General features: G+C 47.9%; 1 long non-coding RNA gene across 1 annotated transcript; it reads right to left on the bottom strand.

The window, feature by feature from the left end:
* Positions 1-701: 701 nt before the first annotated feature.
* LOC107311061 lies at positions 702-5,451 on the bottom strand. The gene is made up of 3 exons (XR_001553845.2): positions 5,357-5,451; positions 1,699-2,426; positions 702-1,553 (listed from the first exon to the last, which is right to left on the bottom strand). It is a non-coding gene; the product is annotated as an uncharacterized LOC107311061 (long non-coding RNA).
* Positions 5,452-18,367: the final 12,916 nt, after the last annotated feature.

The following is an 18,367-nucleotide window of genomic DNA, read 5'->3' as shown; positions in this document are numbered from 1 at the left end:
CAAGATTACAAAACTGTACTCCATTCCATAGGAACACATTAAATTCCCCTACACTTACTGGTCTACCTATACCACATCTCCTAAGCATTGTGATGATATGTTTTGCCAAGAGTTGTAACTCAAACTTAGGACCCTTTATTTCTGAAGTTACTTTCTCATTCATACACTTACGTCTACCTCCTGCTCCTTTCCACAATGTCTAATTGGTGGACGGAATCCCATATTGAGGGAGTTCCATTCCTCCATCCCTTGGCAAGGCCGTACATACCCAGCAATCTGAAATATTCATAATTCAAGTAAGATTTTCTGTCATTTGTATAAAAGCATTATCCTGCCAAGCTAAAGCAACTCCTAAAAACTAATATGTTAGGTCTAAGCTTAAGAGGTTCTTTCTCTTCAACAGTCCACTGTTGTCTGGGAGCTTTCTTCAGGCGGGTGTGGTGTATCCAAGGCGTCAGTCCTTTCACCTTTGCTGCCGTGTGGGTGGTCAGGAGCACTTGGTAGGGCCCTTCCACTTTGGTTCCAAAGGTGAATCTGAGAGGGATTTAACATAAACATAATCGCCAGGTAATACATCATGCACTGGCCCATCCAGGCCCCGTGCTCTAGCACCAAATACCACTCTTTCAGTTCTCTTTATTTGCCTTGTTAGGCTGATCACATATTTGTCCAACACCTCATCCCCCACCTGTGCAGAGATTCCCTGTTGTACAGCATAAGGTCGCCCATAGAGAATTTCATATGGGCTTAGTCCTTCCTTGGTTCGGGGTTTAGTTTGAATTCTCAGAAGTGCCAGAGGCAGTGCTTATGTGACCATGGAATCAGTCCATATGCTTATCCTTGTTGTACACCCAGGCTTTAGACTGGAGATGAGCTCAAAGTAGAAGTTCAGTTTTAACCCAGCTCAGCCACGGAAGACTGAGGCCCAGGTGGAAATTTCAACTTGCCTCATTTTGCTGCAACTATTTACCCAGCGCATTCCTGATGCTTTGGGGGATAATGATAGAAGATTAGAACTATTATCATCTCTTCAAAGAGTAGCTTGCCTTGATTCATGACATTCAGCTCTGCCAGAATGAACCTGGTCCTGTACCAGCATATCAAATACAAAGAAGCTGAAGAGGAAAAATCCTGATGTGCTTCCATGGATGGAGCTAGAGGAGGATCAGATCTTTAATGTCTGAGTCCAGCATTCCAGAGACTGCAGAATAACCCATTAACTCTACTGAAAGGTTTTGCTATGGATTTGAAAAGTGCCCAGAGGGTGACCAAAAAAATCCCGCTGACTCGGGGAGCCCACTCCTAGGCATTGAACTGATGTGCTCTGTGGGCCATCGTGAGAAAGCAGGCAGATGAATGTGGGGGAAATTACCTGGGCATCACAGGACCAAGAGACACGGAAACAGGTGATGGTGGAGGTATAACAAGCTGAGGCAGTAGCATGAGGGACTGAAGAAGGAAGAAACACTGAGTTGTGTAAGCTTAAGTGTTTGCTCAGCTTGTACAGCAGAACCTCTGCTTGTTTGTTTTTTTCCTCTCATGCATACCAGAGCCTGACAAACACAAATATACATGTGTTATGATACCAACTGTAATGACAGCACAGCACCAGTGAGAAATGCTGTTTTCAGCAGAAACGTTGTTCATCCCTTACAGGAGTTCTCAGCATCTTGATCCAGATGTCTGGGGCAGATTTACCTGTGTATTTACTCCTCGTGGTGTTTCCTGACTACCGGAGCTATTATTTAGATCCATGGGTAGCTCATTCATTCTTTGCAGAGGTGTAAGTGTCCTGATGACCTGTCTTCTTCCCAGTGGCACAGCAGATAGCATATGGAAAGCCTGGCGCCCGCCACCTGCTCCAGCATGGCCAGGGTGACAGCAGCACAGGCAGCGGTCATTCAGTTTCCAGTGACACTTAGTCCTTGAGGTCTGTCTGGTAAGTCTCAGTCATGATGTGCACAACCATCCAGGAAGAGAGGGATTAAGACCATCTGTCTAGTTAATGGCACAGGCTCCTAAGGGGTGATTATGCTCTGCAAGGGCAGGTAGGTCTGCCAAGGTTAACTCAACCCTAACAAATTTTGGCAGCCAGGGATCCAGCCACTTCTCTAAGCCAGCACAAAATGCATTACAGTTGTGGTGCTGCAGCCTTCCATTGGGCTGAGGGCACCAGCACTCCTTCCACAGCTGAACACGGTGGGACTGCTAGGGTGATGTTTTGGTAGAGGTCAGCCAGCAACACACAAAGGGAGGGTTGGTCAGCCTGTACACATCAAAACTTCACTCTCAGTTTGGCTTTAGGCTGAGGAATAAGACCTCATGTCACTGGATAAACTGTTTTTGAGGTACTATGGGAGTCAGGAGTTGTGCTGCAGGAATTGAACGGCAATAAGGCGCAGAGGCAGGGAGTTAATCTTTCATATCTGCAAAAAAAGAAAAAAAGAAACATAAATGGCAAAGACAGAGAGCAATCACTGCAGATATCACTGTACGGCTGTGAAGCACCTGGCATTAGGAGCATCTGAGAGCAACAGAAATAGCAGGAAGCTGTGAACTCCTGTTGTTCTCTATTACCAGATCTCAGTCCTGCCTGCCCTGCTATATATAAAGCTGCAGGCACACACCTGTGGGTTTTAAACACACATTTAGTGGCTGTCTTGAAGGGGACAGAATATAAGGGCCACAGACAGCTGGGTTTAATAAGTGTGCAAATAGGAAACCTAAAAGGAAGAAGCTACTGACTGTGCTGTATAAAGTGTTCAACAAGAAGATGGACCAATGCCTTTTAAATTCACTAACATTGCTCCTCCCTTTTTAACAGCAGGTTTTACATTAGGCATCCACCCTTGTCTTGCTCAAGGCACTGTGTGCTCATAGTACCCCAGCACTGGGGCACAGCGTAGCAGGACACTGTGGGGCACAGCAACTCATAAGCCACAGCACTGTGAATTCCACCTCCTACAAGGTCAAGCCACCAGAAAAAAATAAGAAGAAGAAAAACACCCCCCCAAAAAAAAACCCTTCTATCTTTTTCTGACAGTGTGTCAAAACTGTTTCACCTACTTTAGGAAAATATCAGTGCCACTCACCAGTAGCAAAGCCACGCAGAGCTCTCTGTGGCATAGTTAATGCTGCTTTCCCTGAGCCAACAAATTGCTGTCACTGGAGTGTGACTCTGCAAACACAGGCTGTTTGACGTGTGGAGGTGTACGAAGCCAAGTGTGTGGGGGTGTCGCTGCCCACCCACAGGCTGCTATGGGGCTGGATGGGGTGTCCCAGGCTGGCAGCTCCCAGCCCAGCCTCATTGCAGAATGGATGGGGCATTTCTTCAGCTTTGTTTCCTTTCTCTAAACCTAGCAGGAGTTTTAAGGCTCAGTGAGAAAGAGCTATGAACTAGAAAACGAATATTTTCAAGGAACAGGGGTATTTTGGGCATCAGTGTCTTTTATCCGCAGCCACTGCTGTCTCTGGAAGGAAAGGAGCTTTCAAAGCAGAGAGGGAGTTTGGGATTGGCGTGGGCTGGTGCCTGAAAGCAGAGGTGGGCTGCTGGCACACTGATATCTCTGCCAGAGAGCGGCTTGGAGGGGACCACTAGTGAGCAGCCCTTCCTGGGGCAGTCAGACGTGACAACAAGAAAACAGCCCCAAACTGAGGCGATCTCTACCCACTGGCTGTACACACGGCTGCCACTGCTGCTGAAAGTCCTTGCACCCCCCCACCACAAACATACGTTAATGGAAAGCAAAAGCTTTGCAGAAGGGCAGCTTGCATCCCTTGTGAGCGACAGCAAAATGACAGGCTAATTTTACGTTTCATTTTTAGCAGCATTATTCTGAAGTGTAGGCTGGTAGTTAACTGATTTAACCAGGCTCTTACTTCAGGTAAGAAGGCAGAACAAAGAGAGAACTTTTTTTTTTTTTTTTTAAATCTGTCATTACAGTTAAGAAGCAAAATTCATCTCTTTGGATAGATTCCACACAGAACCTTCTCATTGTCAGTGAGTATGGCTCTAAGAATAGCTCCGTTTAAAAACAACACATAGCACAACACAAGCACGCTTAGTGAGGTTCCTGCAGTACCAAGCTTTTGGCTTTTAAATTCAGCACAAGTTCAGCCTCTCTCAGTCAGGCTGAGCACCCCGGTGTGCAGTGCCTCACCTTGGCTTCTATGCTACAGTGCAGAAACCAATGCAAGGAAAGGACAGCTCTCCCTGGCCAGATGGATCCCCTTCATGGGTAGGAGAGTACAAGAAGGTGGCACCTGTGCAGGTCACAGAGCTGTTATTGTTATAGCCCCGTATACAAGGTCACATTCATAGCCCATCTCTCTCTCTCTGTGATTTCCACTCAGAAGAGGAATCCCCAGCTCACCACTGTGCAGATGCAGGCTGGAAACCCCTTCCTCTCCCATCCAGCCACCCCAGAGTGTGGAAGACAAGCCTCCAAAATCCCTGCAAGCCCTTCTCTTCTGGGAAAGCTCAGACAGCTGTGCAGTGCAGCCATGCTCCTTTTTTAATCCCTGAACTATACCCCTTCAGGATCTCTCAGCAGAAACACACGCACTCATGGCATGGGCTTGACTTCTGTAATTCTCCTGCTAGGGAGCTCGGTCAGCCAGCAACTCTCCTCACAGCGCTGCAAAGCTCCAAATACCAATGATGTTTACATCGTTCACCAGTTCTGCTTTCCTTCCATCTCCTCCATGGTTATGCTCTCTCTCCTTAACACAAAGTGGTATTTGTCTCAGCTGCTCTGGTGCAGCCTCAGGGCAGCGTTCCATGGAACTGTTGGATGGAAGTCCCTCTCCCATTGCTCTGTGTGCAGAAACAGGCAGCTGGCAGCAAGCAGGGTGACCCTCCACACCGATCCCCAGCCATCCTGCCTGCTGCCTCCCCCAGCAATCTCCTTCTGGCACAGCATGCCCTCACTTCCCTGGGCTGCTTAACCTTACTGCACCTCATCTGGTGCTGGCGGCAGCATGACATAATTACATAATACATTACTTACCACTAATGATGTCTCCTAAGTAAGGGAGCAGGATAACATTACCCCCTGCTCAGAATGCAGGGAAAGGAGTGACTGGGTATCTGTGGGGCATGTACGGTTGCCTCAGGGCAAAGTCTAGTCCTTTCAAGAGCAGAGATGAAACCAGGGAACAGCCTGGATGGAAATGGGCTGTAAGGTCAGCCCAGTGGGGCCAGGCTGCTCTGGGCACTGTGCAGCTGGGTCCTGGCTGCTCCTGAGTACAGAGGCTGCACAGCACCCTGGGTTACTTGCTCGCCTATTGTACAGCGACAGTAATAGAAAAATGATAGTTGTAAATACCCAAAAGGTTATTTACAGGAAAAACTCACCCGTATGGAAGCCTTCAGTCTGCTGGGAACCGCTGAGGCAACCTCCACCAAGGACCAATCTCCAAAAGATGCTGCCTTAGTGGTGGTCAGCCCTTAAATGAGCTATAGGGGAGATAGAGTCAAGCTCCACCCCTTCCAGGAGCACAGCTACATTACCCTCACCTGTGCTCCCGCAGCTGACCCAACACTTGCCTCAGCTGATTAATCAGAGGTTCAGGCTGTGATTACCAATTTCCCATAGACCTATTCTTACAGGGAAAAGTGTTTTCCTGCATCCAGACTGACTTTTTTATCCAATACAGAGCAACTCTGCCAACTACAAAGCTGGTTTAAAATATCCCTGTAAACAAAAATATCAGCAGGGGAATTCACATCAGTACACATCTCTACCCACCACCATCTCTGTTCACTGCAGCCCAAGATTTCTCCAGCCTTAATAAGCTTGTTATATAGTATCTGTTGTACACAGCATCATTTAATTTACCTGTGGCAGTGTGGGAATGTGTTTCTGTTCAAACAAGTAGGAACATACGCATGAATGCAGCTAAAATGAATGAGTGGCTTGTGTTTTGCCCAGGTGCTGCACCACTGACTTCCTGCTACAGAAACCCTGCTGGTCAGAGTGTCACCTGTGCCACAAGCCACCCAAACTCAGGGCCAGATGAGCTGTGCTCTGAGGGAAGGCGCTAAGCCCCCCTAAAGCCACTGCTGCTCAGTGGGACTCTGCACCAGCACCCAATTCTGTGCCTCCCAAATCCACCCATTCCCCTCCCCTGAAGATAAAATGAGCTTTTGAAGTTGTCAGATTTAAAATAAAACTAAATGTGGGATATTTTAATTCCTCTTTGGATTTTCAGCCTTTTGGGTGCGTTCCAGTTACACTGGGAGGCTTCTTTCTAGAAAGATGAGTGATGGAAAGATGAGTGTCTGACAGCTCATGTTATGAGGGTGCTCCAAAAGCAATGCCTCCTATGTTACTGTGTTGGCCCACCATGTCAGAGGAGGATGTTGGTGGTCTGGCAGTAGAGGTTGAACTTATTCACCATGAGGCTGTAGGCACCATGAGGCCTTTCCTCAGCCTCTTCTGCTCTGGGCTGAACAAACCCAGGGATCTCTGCCACACCTCACACACCTGGTCCCCCAGGCTCTTCACCATCTTCATAGCCCTCCTTTGGATGCTCTCTAATAGCTTTATGTCCTTACCACCCAAACCCACAACCAGTGCCGGATGTGAGGCCGTGCCGTGCAGAGCAGAGTGGGACAATCCCTTCCTTAGCAAAGTGGCAGTGCTGGGCCTGGGGTACCCCAGGGTACAGTTGGCCCTTTGGGCTGCCAGGGCACACTGCTGGCTCATGTTCAACTTGCTGTCAACCAGAACCTCCAGATCCCTGTGGGGCTCTTGTTCCTCAGTCTGCACTGCCATCCAGGGCTGTCCCCTCCCAGATGCCGAATCCAGTCCTGCTCTCTGTTGACCTTTACGCAGTTGGCGATTGCCCAGCCCTCTGGTTTGTCAAGATCTCTCCGCAAAGCCTGTCTGCCTTCGGGGAAGTCAGCAGCTCCTCCCAGTGTAGTTATATTTTCATGCTGACTGGGAGCGAAACACAGAACAAAATGCTGCGAAAACCAGCCTTTCCGTACCTGTAGAAAAGGACCCCACACCCGCAGGGACTCGGAACGACTCCACATTCCCTGGGGCTCCCTCCCGGCGGTGCAAGAGCCTTGCGCTGCCTTGACCGGCAGTGACACCGCGCGGCTGGCATCCGCACCGCACCGCGTCCTGCCCGGCGTTAGAGCCCAGCAAAGCCCGGCCGAGCTACCAGAAGCCAGACGTTGGGCCATCGACACCGAGACCCGCCATGCTCTGTCTTCAGATGCCTCTCTCTTTACCATTAGTAAGAGTGTGTTAAGTGCTGGTGCCACGGTGCGGTGCTTCCAGCGCTGCAGCCTCCCACCAGGAGATGGGAGGACAAGAAGCCTCCTCTCTGCCTTTCCAGTCACTGAGTTGAGCTGGTCATGCCAGCTGTGCAGATTAGTATGGACCAGGTACATCAGCACATCCTTGGTATGGTCACCCCATGATAGAGGAGGGTCATCATCACACATCCAGAGCAAAAAACGGTATGTTCCCTTCTCCTGTTCACTCTGTGAATACATGAATACTAATCATTTCTTCTGCAGGGACCACAGGCGCTCATTCTTAATCCCTGCTTGGAAAAACACTGGATTTGCCCACGTGTGGCACTGTGCAGTTGCCCACCTGAAGCTGGAGACAGCTACAGAAGCTGCTTTCTGCTCACAGCCAAGATCAGAGGAAGCTGGGCCTCTCAGCTGCTGAGCAAAGAGCAGTTGCATCAATTGAAAGTGCCTCGGGCTCACTGGAGTTAACTCGCACACCCAGTGTGTCTTGGAGCTCAGGTGCTTCGGAGAAGAAAAGAACACAGATCTCCTCATCTGCTTGAGCCAGTTCAGTGCTCCACCTCTGCCCCAGCAGGCTGCCATCGCTCCCTGCCTCTCATGCCATCCTACCCTGCTGTGCTCCCAGGCAGGCTTCCAGGCTCCAGCTGCAGAGTACTGCCTTGATTAGATTTGATTCACAAAGGCATTTCACAACACTTGTTCACCTACACAAAATAAAAGTCCTGGGATTAAGCATCACAATTAAGGGCAGGATTTGCTTTTGAAGCAAACTGCTGGTAAGTCACTGAATTTTAAACAGTTCATTTTCCTGCCAAAATCCTTCATTGAAGAAAAAGTTCATAGAAGTTCAGCTATTCAACCCGGGACTTCCTGAAATAGCAAGCGACTTCTTTTTGGCTTCTGTATCCTTTAAACATAAGGCTCCTGTTCCAACGTTATTGAATTAAGTCAGGTGTGCAGGAGGCTTCAGCCATCTCCTCAGGCTTCAGGTAAATGTGGTGATTGGTTCCTAGGGATGCCACTAAGGATGAGGAAGATTTTGTACCTGCTACTGCTTTGCCCGTACTCCTGACTGACGTACCTGACATGCAGGCTAGGAACAAGAGCAAAAAGCCATCCTCCAGCAGCAGGGTTTGGCTCTCAATAGGCTGACCTGGAAGACCTCACATGCTATCTCTATCATACTGAAAATTCTCCTTTTTCCCTCTAGCTGTTTCCCTGGCAGCTTCAGACAGGTGGAAATGAGGTGGCTCCTTGCTGCCAGCTAGCAGTGGTCAATGATTGAAGCTGCCCTAATAGTGTAATTTGTCATCCAAACATCTCCATGTCTCACAGCGTGCTGCTCACTTTATCTGTCCATGAGGACATAGATTGAATTACTTTAGGAAAAAACAAAACAAAACAAAACAAAGACAGCAACAGCCTGAACGAGGAGAAAGGCAGTGGTGACATGCTGGTGTCCTGCCCCAGTGCTAAGGGAGAGCTGACTGTGTAGGAGCAAGCACTGGCACAGAGGTCAGTGCTCCCACCAGTTCGGAGCCAAGAAGCACTCACAGGTGCTGGATTTGGCCCCAGCCCTTCTGGCAGCTTTGAGGGGACACATTCAGATTTCTCTCCATGTGGCTGCCTTAATGATTCCCGAAAATAATCTCTACCAAAAACACTTCCCTCAGAAACAGCACCAAACCCTCTCTCTGAATCCAAACAACAATATGCCCATTACAAACTTCCTGTTGTGCTGCAATGAAAGTGCTCCTGACGTAGAGTCAAAGGCACGAAAACATACTGATGGAGAAAGGACTCTGAAGCCAGACACTCTGCTCCTTCAGGGGAAAGAGGTGTTTGGTTGTGCTGGAAAAATCTCAAAGGCAAAGCAAGAGTGGAGGAAAGTAAGCAGGTGTGGTTTTCACTGGATTGTGAACACCTTCATGTGCTGGAAAGTGTGAACGATGACTACCTAATGGATCCCCAGAAGGCTACAGCTGAAGACCTTTGATGTGGGACATTGGCTAGAAGCTCAGCCCAGCTCCCATCTGCTCTCACCATTGCCAAAGGGAGAGGTGAAATGCATGGAGTCAGATGCAGGCCCAGTGCAGTACCCTGCAACATCAAACCTGAGAAAAACCTTTGGACATAGCAAAACGGGGCTTGATTATTACTTTAACTGGAAAATTAGGTGAAGTTGAGACAATCTTTCAAAATGTTTTCACACTAGCAAATCAGCTTCTTCCAAAGGGAAAAGCCATGCCAGGTGAAAAACATTTGACTGCTACACATACTGAGCCCTCCCAAGCCAGGGACAAGGCAAGCTGGAGCAGGTGGGCAGAATAAACCCTGGTTTGGAGGTGCCCACTAAATGAAGAGAGCAGAAATCTGAGGTTGCCACAGGGCTGAGCGATGTCAGAGGGGAAGAACTTGTTGGCAAGCATCAAAATGAGGCTTAAAAGGAGTGCTGGTTCATACAAACTAAGCAGCTTTGCTAGACTGAAAGAATGATGAAATAGCCCTATTCATGTCTCTGCTGTCTGTTGTAAATAATTAACTGGCTCTTTGTCTTCAGCCCTTGATGAGTCCCGGAGTTTAATAACAGGAGTAGCCGATTGTATCTCACTGTCCTCCTTTCAGATGACACTAAGTTCTGGCATGCAATCCCATGACAGCAAAATCTTCTCCTTATCCTCCTGATCATGTTTCCCATCCTCCTGCTGTGCACATACCCACCCTCCCAAGCTACCTCCAGTGGCTGCACTGTGCAGATGGGCAGACTTGCTCCTGCCGAGCTGTAATTACAGAGGAGGTGGCCTCCAGCAACAGCCACCAGGCCTGGACAACTACAGTAAATGGTTGCACACTGCTGGCCTGGATCCCCATGTTGTGCTTGTGGTTGTGAGTCATGTGGGAGCACCTTAGTTGATGTCACCTGTAGGAGCTGGTCCTGCAAACCAAATACTGGCAGAGCAGACAAAAACATCTGTCCTGAAGCTCCTCATGGGACTCGAACTCAGAATGTTCTGTGATTCTATGAAATATGAGGCCAGAGGTGTGTGACTAAACCTGACCCATCACTACCATGGCCAGGAAAATCCTTGCTGAGAACAAGCAAGAGGGAATGGAGGACACCAAAGTAACCCACTGTAAACCAAGAGATTTTCTGGGCCTCCTTGAGCAACAGCTCCCTTTTGCAGGATGAAGGCATCTTGCCCTTCCTTCTGACACACCTGTTTGCTCTGGATACAGGTAGCACAAACAAACATGGAGTTTTGCACACCTGTGCCAGCTCTCAGAAGGCACATGGAGACCTCGCCTGTGCAAGCAAATTTACATGGAGATGGTGTGAGCTGTGTAAAAACTGAAGCACAAAGAAGACCTGAAGGCTGCCTGAACAGTCACTGATGAAGCAGCACAAAACTGGTATCTCCAGTCCTTTCCTCTCACACCTCTGATCCTTCCCACAGAGCTGGCTTTCATCCCCATGCCACCACTGTTGCCTGTGCACAGCAGGCACCTGTCATCCCCACGTGCCTCGCACCAGCCTGTCCTCCCAGCCACTGGCCTTGGACCTTGCTCTGCCTCTGCTATCCACCAGCCCTGGCACCCTGCGAGCTGCTCTTCACTGATGGCGAGCCCACAGACCTGCCAAAGGGTGGTTCAGCAGGACGGGCAGCTAGCACGGGGTGATGCTAAGCACTGGGAGGAGATGGCCGTGGGCTGCAGGCATGCCAGGAAATGTGTCACTGTTGTAGAGGGATGTGTGCATTGTGATGTCTGATTTAGATTGTTCTAATTACTCTAGCAGTCATTACACTTTCTGCCTCTGAGAGCCAGCTCCCAGTGGAAAGATAGGGCACATCCTGCCATGACTTCTGCTGCTCTCTCCAGTGCAAGTACTTCAATACATCTTTGTCTTTCCTGCAAGATAGGGGTATGATTTCTCCTGACCCCAGATGCCCCCAGGTTGTGTATTCACTGCCCCATCCCCAACTTCATGGTGAAAACACTCAGAGTTGGGGAGTCTGTGACAGTCCCACACTGAGCTGTGCCTTACTAAGAGCATGGGTATTCACCTCATTGCGTGCTCTCTGATGGTGAGTACATCCAAGAGCAAAGGGAAAGCTGAACTGTGAACTCTGCCCCAAGCAAAGGAGAGAAAGTATGACACCTCTTTCTCTCTATCCATGCAGAGTAGCAGCACACACGACTGGACGGGGCAAGAAGCAATTGTTGGACATGAAAGGCAAGAGGGAAATACAGTTAAATACTGTAAGGAAAAACAGCTTATGTTTTCCTTAATAAATAAATAAATAAATAAAAATAAAAATCAAACAAACCATATGTTAGTATTTCTTCTGATGATATGCATTTTCACCTTCTAAAGGAAACTCACCAGCTGGACTTTGAAGGAAAGAAAAAGCCTGTGGCTGCAGCCTCTTTGCCTTTCTCTAAGTCATACCTTTAAGCTGCCTCAAACCCAGAGCTGGGCTCTCACCACCTGTTTTTCTAGGGCAGGCTATGCCACAGGTGCACTGAGAGCAGGATAACAAAGGTTTGGGGCAGCATGGCTCACTCATGATAAATCACGCTGTCATGCATCTTTGCACAGAAACCAGGAAGTTTTTCTTTTTCGGGTGCACCAAGGTCTTAAGGCGGAAACGGTTGCAACACAGACTCTGAGTCTGCTGCAGATAATTACATCTGTTTGTCCTCTGAGGCAATCTCCTCACTCCTTCACAGCTCATCTGGAGCCACTGCTTTCCACACACCCTCGTCTCCATCACAAGCAGCACCTGGATCCCTGCAGGGGCAGGAGAGGTGAGCATAGGGCTGGAGCTCCAGCGTGCCCCGCAGCACCACCTGCACCCAGCAGCAGACACCCAGAGCCAGCCAGGCACAGGGCAGCTTTGTGAAACCCCAACCTGTGTGTGCCCAAGCATAGGCTGGGTGAGGCCTTTGGGGAGTGACGAGCCGCAGCACAGCCCTGCCCTAGCAATGTCTCTCCTGCACTGCCTTGCTGCTTTCCATCTGTGCCTTCATCTCTGCTTGGCAGTGCACATTTTGCACTGTAGCAGAACATTGTCAGCTTGTAAGGAAAGCAGAAACCAATGTTTTCTCACCCACCAACAGAGAGCAGCCCAGATTTAACCCGAATGGTGTTTTGCATCCTACTTATCCAAACACGTAATCCTATTTTACCTTCGGTATGAAAGCAGGAAAGAGGCAGACAAAGGATTTTTCACTTCAGGAAGAAGGGATACCAAAGAGAGCTCCCCAGAGACAACGTGCAGATGAACTTGGTAATTAAAAAATTAGGGCACAAGTATGAATCGATACGCCCAGGCAAACAGCTGTGGCTGCATCTCAATATTTCAGGCAGGCAATCCATCGAGTTTGGCCACTCTGACACTCCTAAAAACTTGTGCAAATACAGGCATTAGGCAGAGAGACAAAAAACCTGAGGAAGATACTGTCAGTGCAGAGCTAGGTTCACAGTGATGAACATGGGGATGCCGGATCCCTCAGCCTCTTGTTTGGGTGCTGTGTTGCTGTCCATGAAAACCATGCTCCTAGCTGTGCTGCAGGACCAAAAACTGCCCCCCAAATCCTTACAAAACACCTGTTCCTCAAGCAGCGTGCTGTCTTGTGGCATTTCAAGACTCTCGTCATGAGAATGTGAGTCAGGGTGACCAGGTCCAGCTTGAGATTTCACACTTAGCTCCCTAAGGGTTGGTTTATATTGGATATAAGAAATAAATTCTTTACTCAGAGGGCAGGGAGGCCCTGGCACAGTTACCCAGAGAAGATGTGGTGCCCCATCCCTGGAGGTGCTCAAGGCCAAGTTGGATGGAGCCCTGAGCAGCCTGAGCTGGGGGTGGAAGCACTGCCTATGGCTGGGGGCTCAGACCAGATGGTAACTTATAAGATCCTTTCCAACACAGAACACCCCTTGCTTCCATAATTCTGAATGGGGTGTTTCTGCTATTCTCACATGGTCAGATGTACCCCACATCCATCAGCTCCCATACTGCCACATCTGTGACACCCAGGACACCTACATGGGGCCAGGCAAGGCTTCTGGCTGGTGCCCTGCCTACTGAAGGATGGAGCAACAGAGCTGGTGGCAGAGAGCAACAAACAGGGCAGCCCTCCTATTTCTTTCAACAGCACAGATTTTGGCAGGGCTGATCCCTGACACAGCCAGACACAAGGCACTTTTGTGGCCTCCAGGAACTGACTGTTGGAGAAGCACCTCATAGTTTAAAAGCCAGGAATATTTATTAGCGGAGAAGAGATATTGACAGCCTGGCCACATTCATTTGTGCGTGGTTTTCAGCAGCTACTGATCCAGCCCCAACCCCTTTCCATCAGTGACACAACATACAGCCCCAAGCCCAAACCCCATGGACAGACCTCAGGTGCTCAGAGCTGGCACCTTCCTGGCTGAGGGTTGCCCAAGAGGAAAGCAGCTCCCAGCCCTGTTTCAAAGCACGTGGCTCCTGTGGGGCTGCTGAAAGTGAGCCACCAGCAGCAGCCACTCAGGCATTTCAGCCAGGTGCATGTGGCAGCAGTGGTTTCATTTGACAAAACTGCATTTAACAGTGGGACTGTTACTTCTTGAGTGATCAGCTGCCGCTCGATGTGCCTCAAACCTTCACTCCGACGCTGTGCAGCCCAGGAGACAGAGTGTGAGAATATGCAGGGGAGACAAGGATGGGAACCGGCACCTCCCTGCTTTTCTGCAGCAGCCTTCAGAAAGCTGCTATGCATTCCTCAAGGTCTTGAGTTTTCTAATTTAAAGGAAAGAATGCATAATGTGCCACCCCTATGTCAAAAAGAAGTGCTGTTGCTTAGCCTGGCTGTTCAGTGGCAGCGGACAACTTGTGTTTTCAGCAAGATGTCATTTTGTTCATATTTTACTAAAAAAAAATAATTGCATTTTACCAGCTTGGCCTTATTGATAATTTCTCCCCAGAGCTCTAGATGTTTATTTGCTTCAGTGTTTATCATTTAGAGAGCAAATTGTGTGCTAAGATGCATAATCCTACAGTTTAGATGCAAGATTTCATTTCTCCCATTGAGCTGCACTGGTAGGGTTCATTCTCTCATCCCTGGATGGGATCTCATGAACACAGGGCCAATAACATTTCCTTGCCCTTTTGCAGCTCAGAAAGTCTTCAGCAAAAGCTATTGGGGTCAAAACGCTTTGTTTTGCTACAAACACCAAAATAATTTGAACTTGGAATGTCAGGGATAACAGGGGAAACAGATTTTCCAAAAGTGGCTTGGTAGCAAGTTTGTACAAAATATTTCTGAAACTGAAAGCATCTCACAGAAATAAAAACAGCAAAAGCACCACAGGCTCGTGACGTGTTTGCACTGACAGTTTCAAAATCCGGAGGAGTAGGCAGCTTCTCTTTCCCTCTTGTGTTCAGGTTGGGAAAAGAACAAGAAGCCGAAAGCACACAAATCAAACTGGCCTCTTGTTTGTGGCCCTGCATGATCCAGATCATGGCTGTGCTTTCCCGTTTCACCAGGGAAGATGCAACCTTGCTACAAACCCAGCTGTGCTTATTTGTAGGGTTTTTGTTTGTTTTTCTCCAAGACAACAGCAATATAGTGATAGGAGAAGAGGGGATAGTTTTAAACTAAAAGATGAGAGATTTAGATAAAAAGTCAGGGGAGGTTTGGCAGTGAAATGGCAGTGATGCCCTGGCACAGCTGCCTGAGAATCAGCATCCCTGGAAGTTCTCAAGACCAGGTTGGATGGGGTCCTGGGCAGCTGAGCTGGGGGGCAGCCCTGCCTACAACTGAGGGCTGGGGCTGAGTGGGCTTTGAGATCCCCTCCAACCTAAACCATTCAGTGATTTCCTGGACAATCCCCATCCAGCCTGACACAAGCAAACAGATGGAGGCAGGAAGGAAGCTACCAACCCCACATCTCTCCCTATCACACGAGGGGCTCTCTCATTTCACTCCCTGCTACACTGAAGTAAAAAATAAAGAAGTCAGAAACTTTATCACCATGAAATCACTTTGGAGGAACTTTGTCCAAGCTCAAAACCAAACCAAGAGCATTTTCAGCATGGCAAGCATCCTTAGTTTCCAGAAATATATATATATATATATATATATATATATATACACACACACATATATAAATATATATATGTATATGTATATATGAGTCAACAGGCTAAAGAAATTGCAGAAACAGGTGGCAAGACACTGTATGGGGCTCAGTGTTTGTGCAGTTGCTGTGGTCCTTACTTAGACCTGCTTGAAATGAACCAAAATACCGCTGGCTGCTTGTGGTTGTTCTATGCTTACTGCCTTAGAGACAGTAGAAATCCTCAGTTGTACTCTGGTGATTTTTATCTGAGACAGTTGCTTAAATCTCCTCTCTTCTGCCTGTAAGAGAATAATGTTTTGGCCAAATAAAAACTAAAACCACATCATTTTGGTGTTGTGTTTTTTCTTGACTCTTCTGGACACTGCAGAGAGCAAAATGAGGAAAATCCTTGAGACAAACTGCTTCCAGGCCCCTCACAGAGCCATGCAGGAGCCCACCTTCATGTCACTGCCAACCTGTTTTAGCTGAACAGCCTCAAGATACAAGAGGTAAAAGCATCTTGCAATGCAGAAAGCTCTCACTGGAAAGTTCTGGCAGCCCCTCCCTTGTATACAACAGCTTAAGTTGTGAGTTTGTGAAGGCTGCAGTGACAGATAACAACAGTGTGTTTATTGTTGAGTTGCCCATTACCCTGATGTGTTTTCGGACCCAAGTTACTTTCCAGGACTGCTCTGATTCATAATAATCAAAAGTCAGCAGAAGTCTGTTTCCAGCCATCCATGGAGTAGTTATGCAGAATGAGAAAGGAAAAAACTAAGCAGCAACCATGTACTCCCCCTCTGCACCCCAGCCTGGCTCCTGCTAAAGAAGACAACTGTATCATTCTGTTAAAGGACACAACATAATTCTAGCTGTCTTTCTGCCTTTTTACAGTTTTATTTTATAGAAAGTATATCACTCTTACAGATTTCCACAAGCCCAGTCTCATTCCTAGCTCCTGTGTCATCCTTACAACCAAACGTTATCCTCTTGAGAGACCCGAAGCTCCTATGGAAATGAGTGAGACCGTTACTAAAAGTGGGTGCTCACTTTTCCCAGCCTCAGAAAGACTAGCAACTTATAAGGAATGAAGGGAACAGCCAAGGCAAGAGCAACAGGTGGACTATGGGCAGAGAGCTCTTCTTGTGTCTGTTGGAGCTCCCAGTGCTGCACCGGGGTAGGTTCTCATGTTTGTAAGACCAAGAGATGGAAAACATGGCCAGCAGATGGAAAACATAATCAAAGGAGCTCTATGATAACCATCACAACCCTTATCTGGCTTAATTAGCAGCTTGGATCTATCAAATGAAGTGCCTCTGAAATTTCACTGAATCTTAATCTTAAGTGACCAAAAACTACTGTTATTATAGTTGATGTTTGGAAGAAACATTGTGCCCACAAAAATGTGACTAGATTTTGAAAATGAAGTTATTTCTACTTTACTACTTGGATTAGAAACAAAGATACAGAAGTGGTAAATCATTTTCTTGTTGATAATGAAATGCCATGCAAACAGAACTAATTATTTAATTTGAAAACCTTTGAAAAAAGTATTAGTAATACTTTAAAATATTTGCATTTGAATTTTAAAAGCGTGGAAGCATCTCTGTGGGCTAGAGAAACTTTCAAGCCTTCCTCATCGCTGAAGTAAGAAAGATCTATTAAAATTCAGCAGGCTTCAGCAGTTGCAGATTCACAGCACTGTGTCAACCTCTGATTTGTAATTTAAGGTTAAGGTTTAGAGATAAAAGGGAAGGACAGCAGCAGTCCACCCTTGTTTATCTTGTGTAAGCGATTTTGCCCTAGACTAGACCAATGACTTTGTCCCCAGACCACTGTTTTGAAAGGGGAACTCCACATTGCATAAGGACGCTTTACTTTACCTTAAGTGATTGGCAGAAGTACCATTCTGTTGGGGTTTTAAGCAAGAAAACCAGAGTACAAAGCATGGAGTTTTCCAGTCTCTTCATAGAGGCTGCTTTAATACACTGAGGTGTGAAACCATAATTCTGGTACCTGATTTTCCATGCTGTTATTACAGCAGGAGCTGTGGTTGGTACTTTGTGCTGTCCTCTCCCTATGTAACAGCTAAGGTGATGCTGGCTGCCTTCTCAGGTCTCACAGCAGGAGGCTGAGACACTGCAGAGCTGGAGGGGGAGACCAGAGAACATCACTACTCTCACCAAATAGTTGCAGGAAAAGCAAGCAAGCAAACAAACAGAAGGAAGGTAGCCTGTCCGAAAGTAAAATCTGCACACACATTTATTTCTCCACTGATGTCATGATTTCAAAAGCCTTCAGAAAATATTATTGAGATTCTAGACAATACATCTGCCTTTGGCATCCTCTGAGCATGCAGCCAGCAGCTCCCCACACTCAGCCTGACGTAAGCAGGCCTGACACAGGGCTCTGCCCACGGACTTTGCCTTAGCATTTGGTTTCTGTACTTTTCCTAAACCTTGAGAAAAGAAAACTGGGACGCTATGGTGCCAAGTGACATCCCACCTCCCAGCTGAAGCATATGGACCAAACACCTCCTGGTCTGTGACAGCCTGCCCACTTGCTCATTGAAGTCTCTGCCACGCACCTATGGTGACAGCGACAGGGCCCGAGGGAGTGTTTGCACCGCACCTCAGCCAGCGGCGTGACATGGCAGCATCACACCCATCAGGAAAGCCGAATATGGGTCGTTACAGATCCACCCGGCTGCTCCAGAGAGGTGGGCAGAGCAGAAGGGGCTCAGCACAGGCCAGCAGAGCAGCACAAATGCAGGAAACTCAGCAGGTTGCACATCCTGTTCCACAGCATCACGGCCGCTATTCTTAGCTGCGCTGGCTGGCGTGAGGAAAAGGCTGGGGGGCATGTGAAGGCGGCAATGAGAAACAGTGTGTGTGAGGTGGGGGATTACAGCTTGGTGTGAGCGCTATTTTAAAGGCTGTTTTGTTATGTGCAAAAAACAAACCCTAACCATCCTACCTAAAAGCTATCTG

Source organism: Coturnix japonica, chromosome 3 (genome assembly GCF_001577835.2).
Source record: "Coturnix japonica isolate 7356 chromosome 3, Coturnix japonica 2.1, whole genome shotgun sequence".
Lineage (NCBI taxonomy): Eukaryota > Metazoa > Chordata > Aves > Galliformes > Phasianidae > Coturnix > Coturnix japonica.
This window is presented reverse-complemented; position numbering and strand designations above follow the sequence as displayed.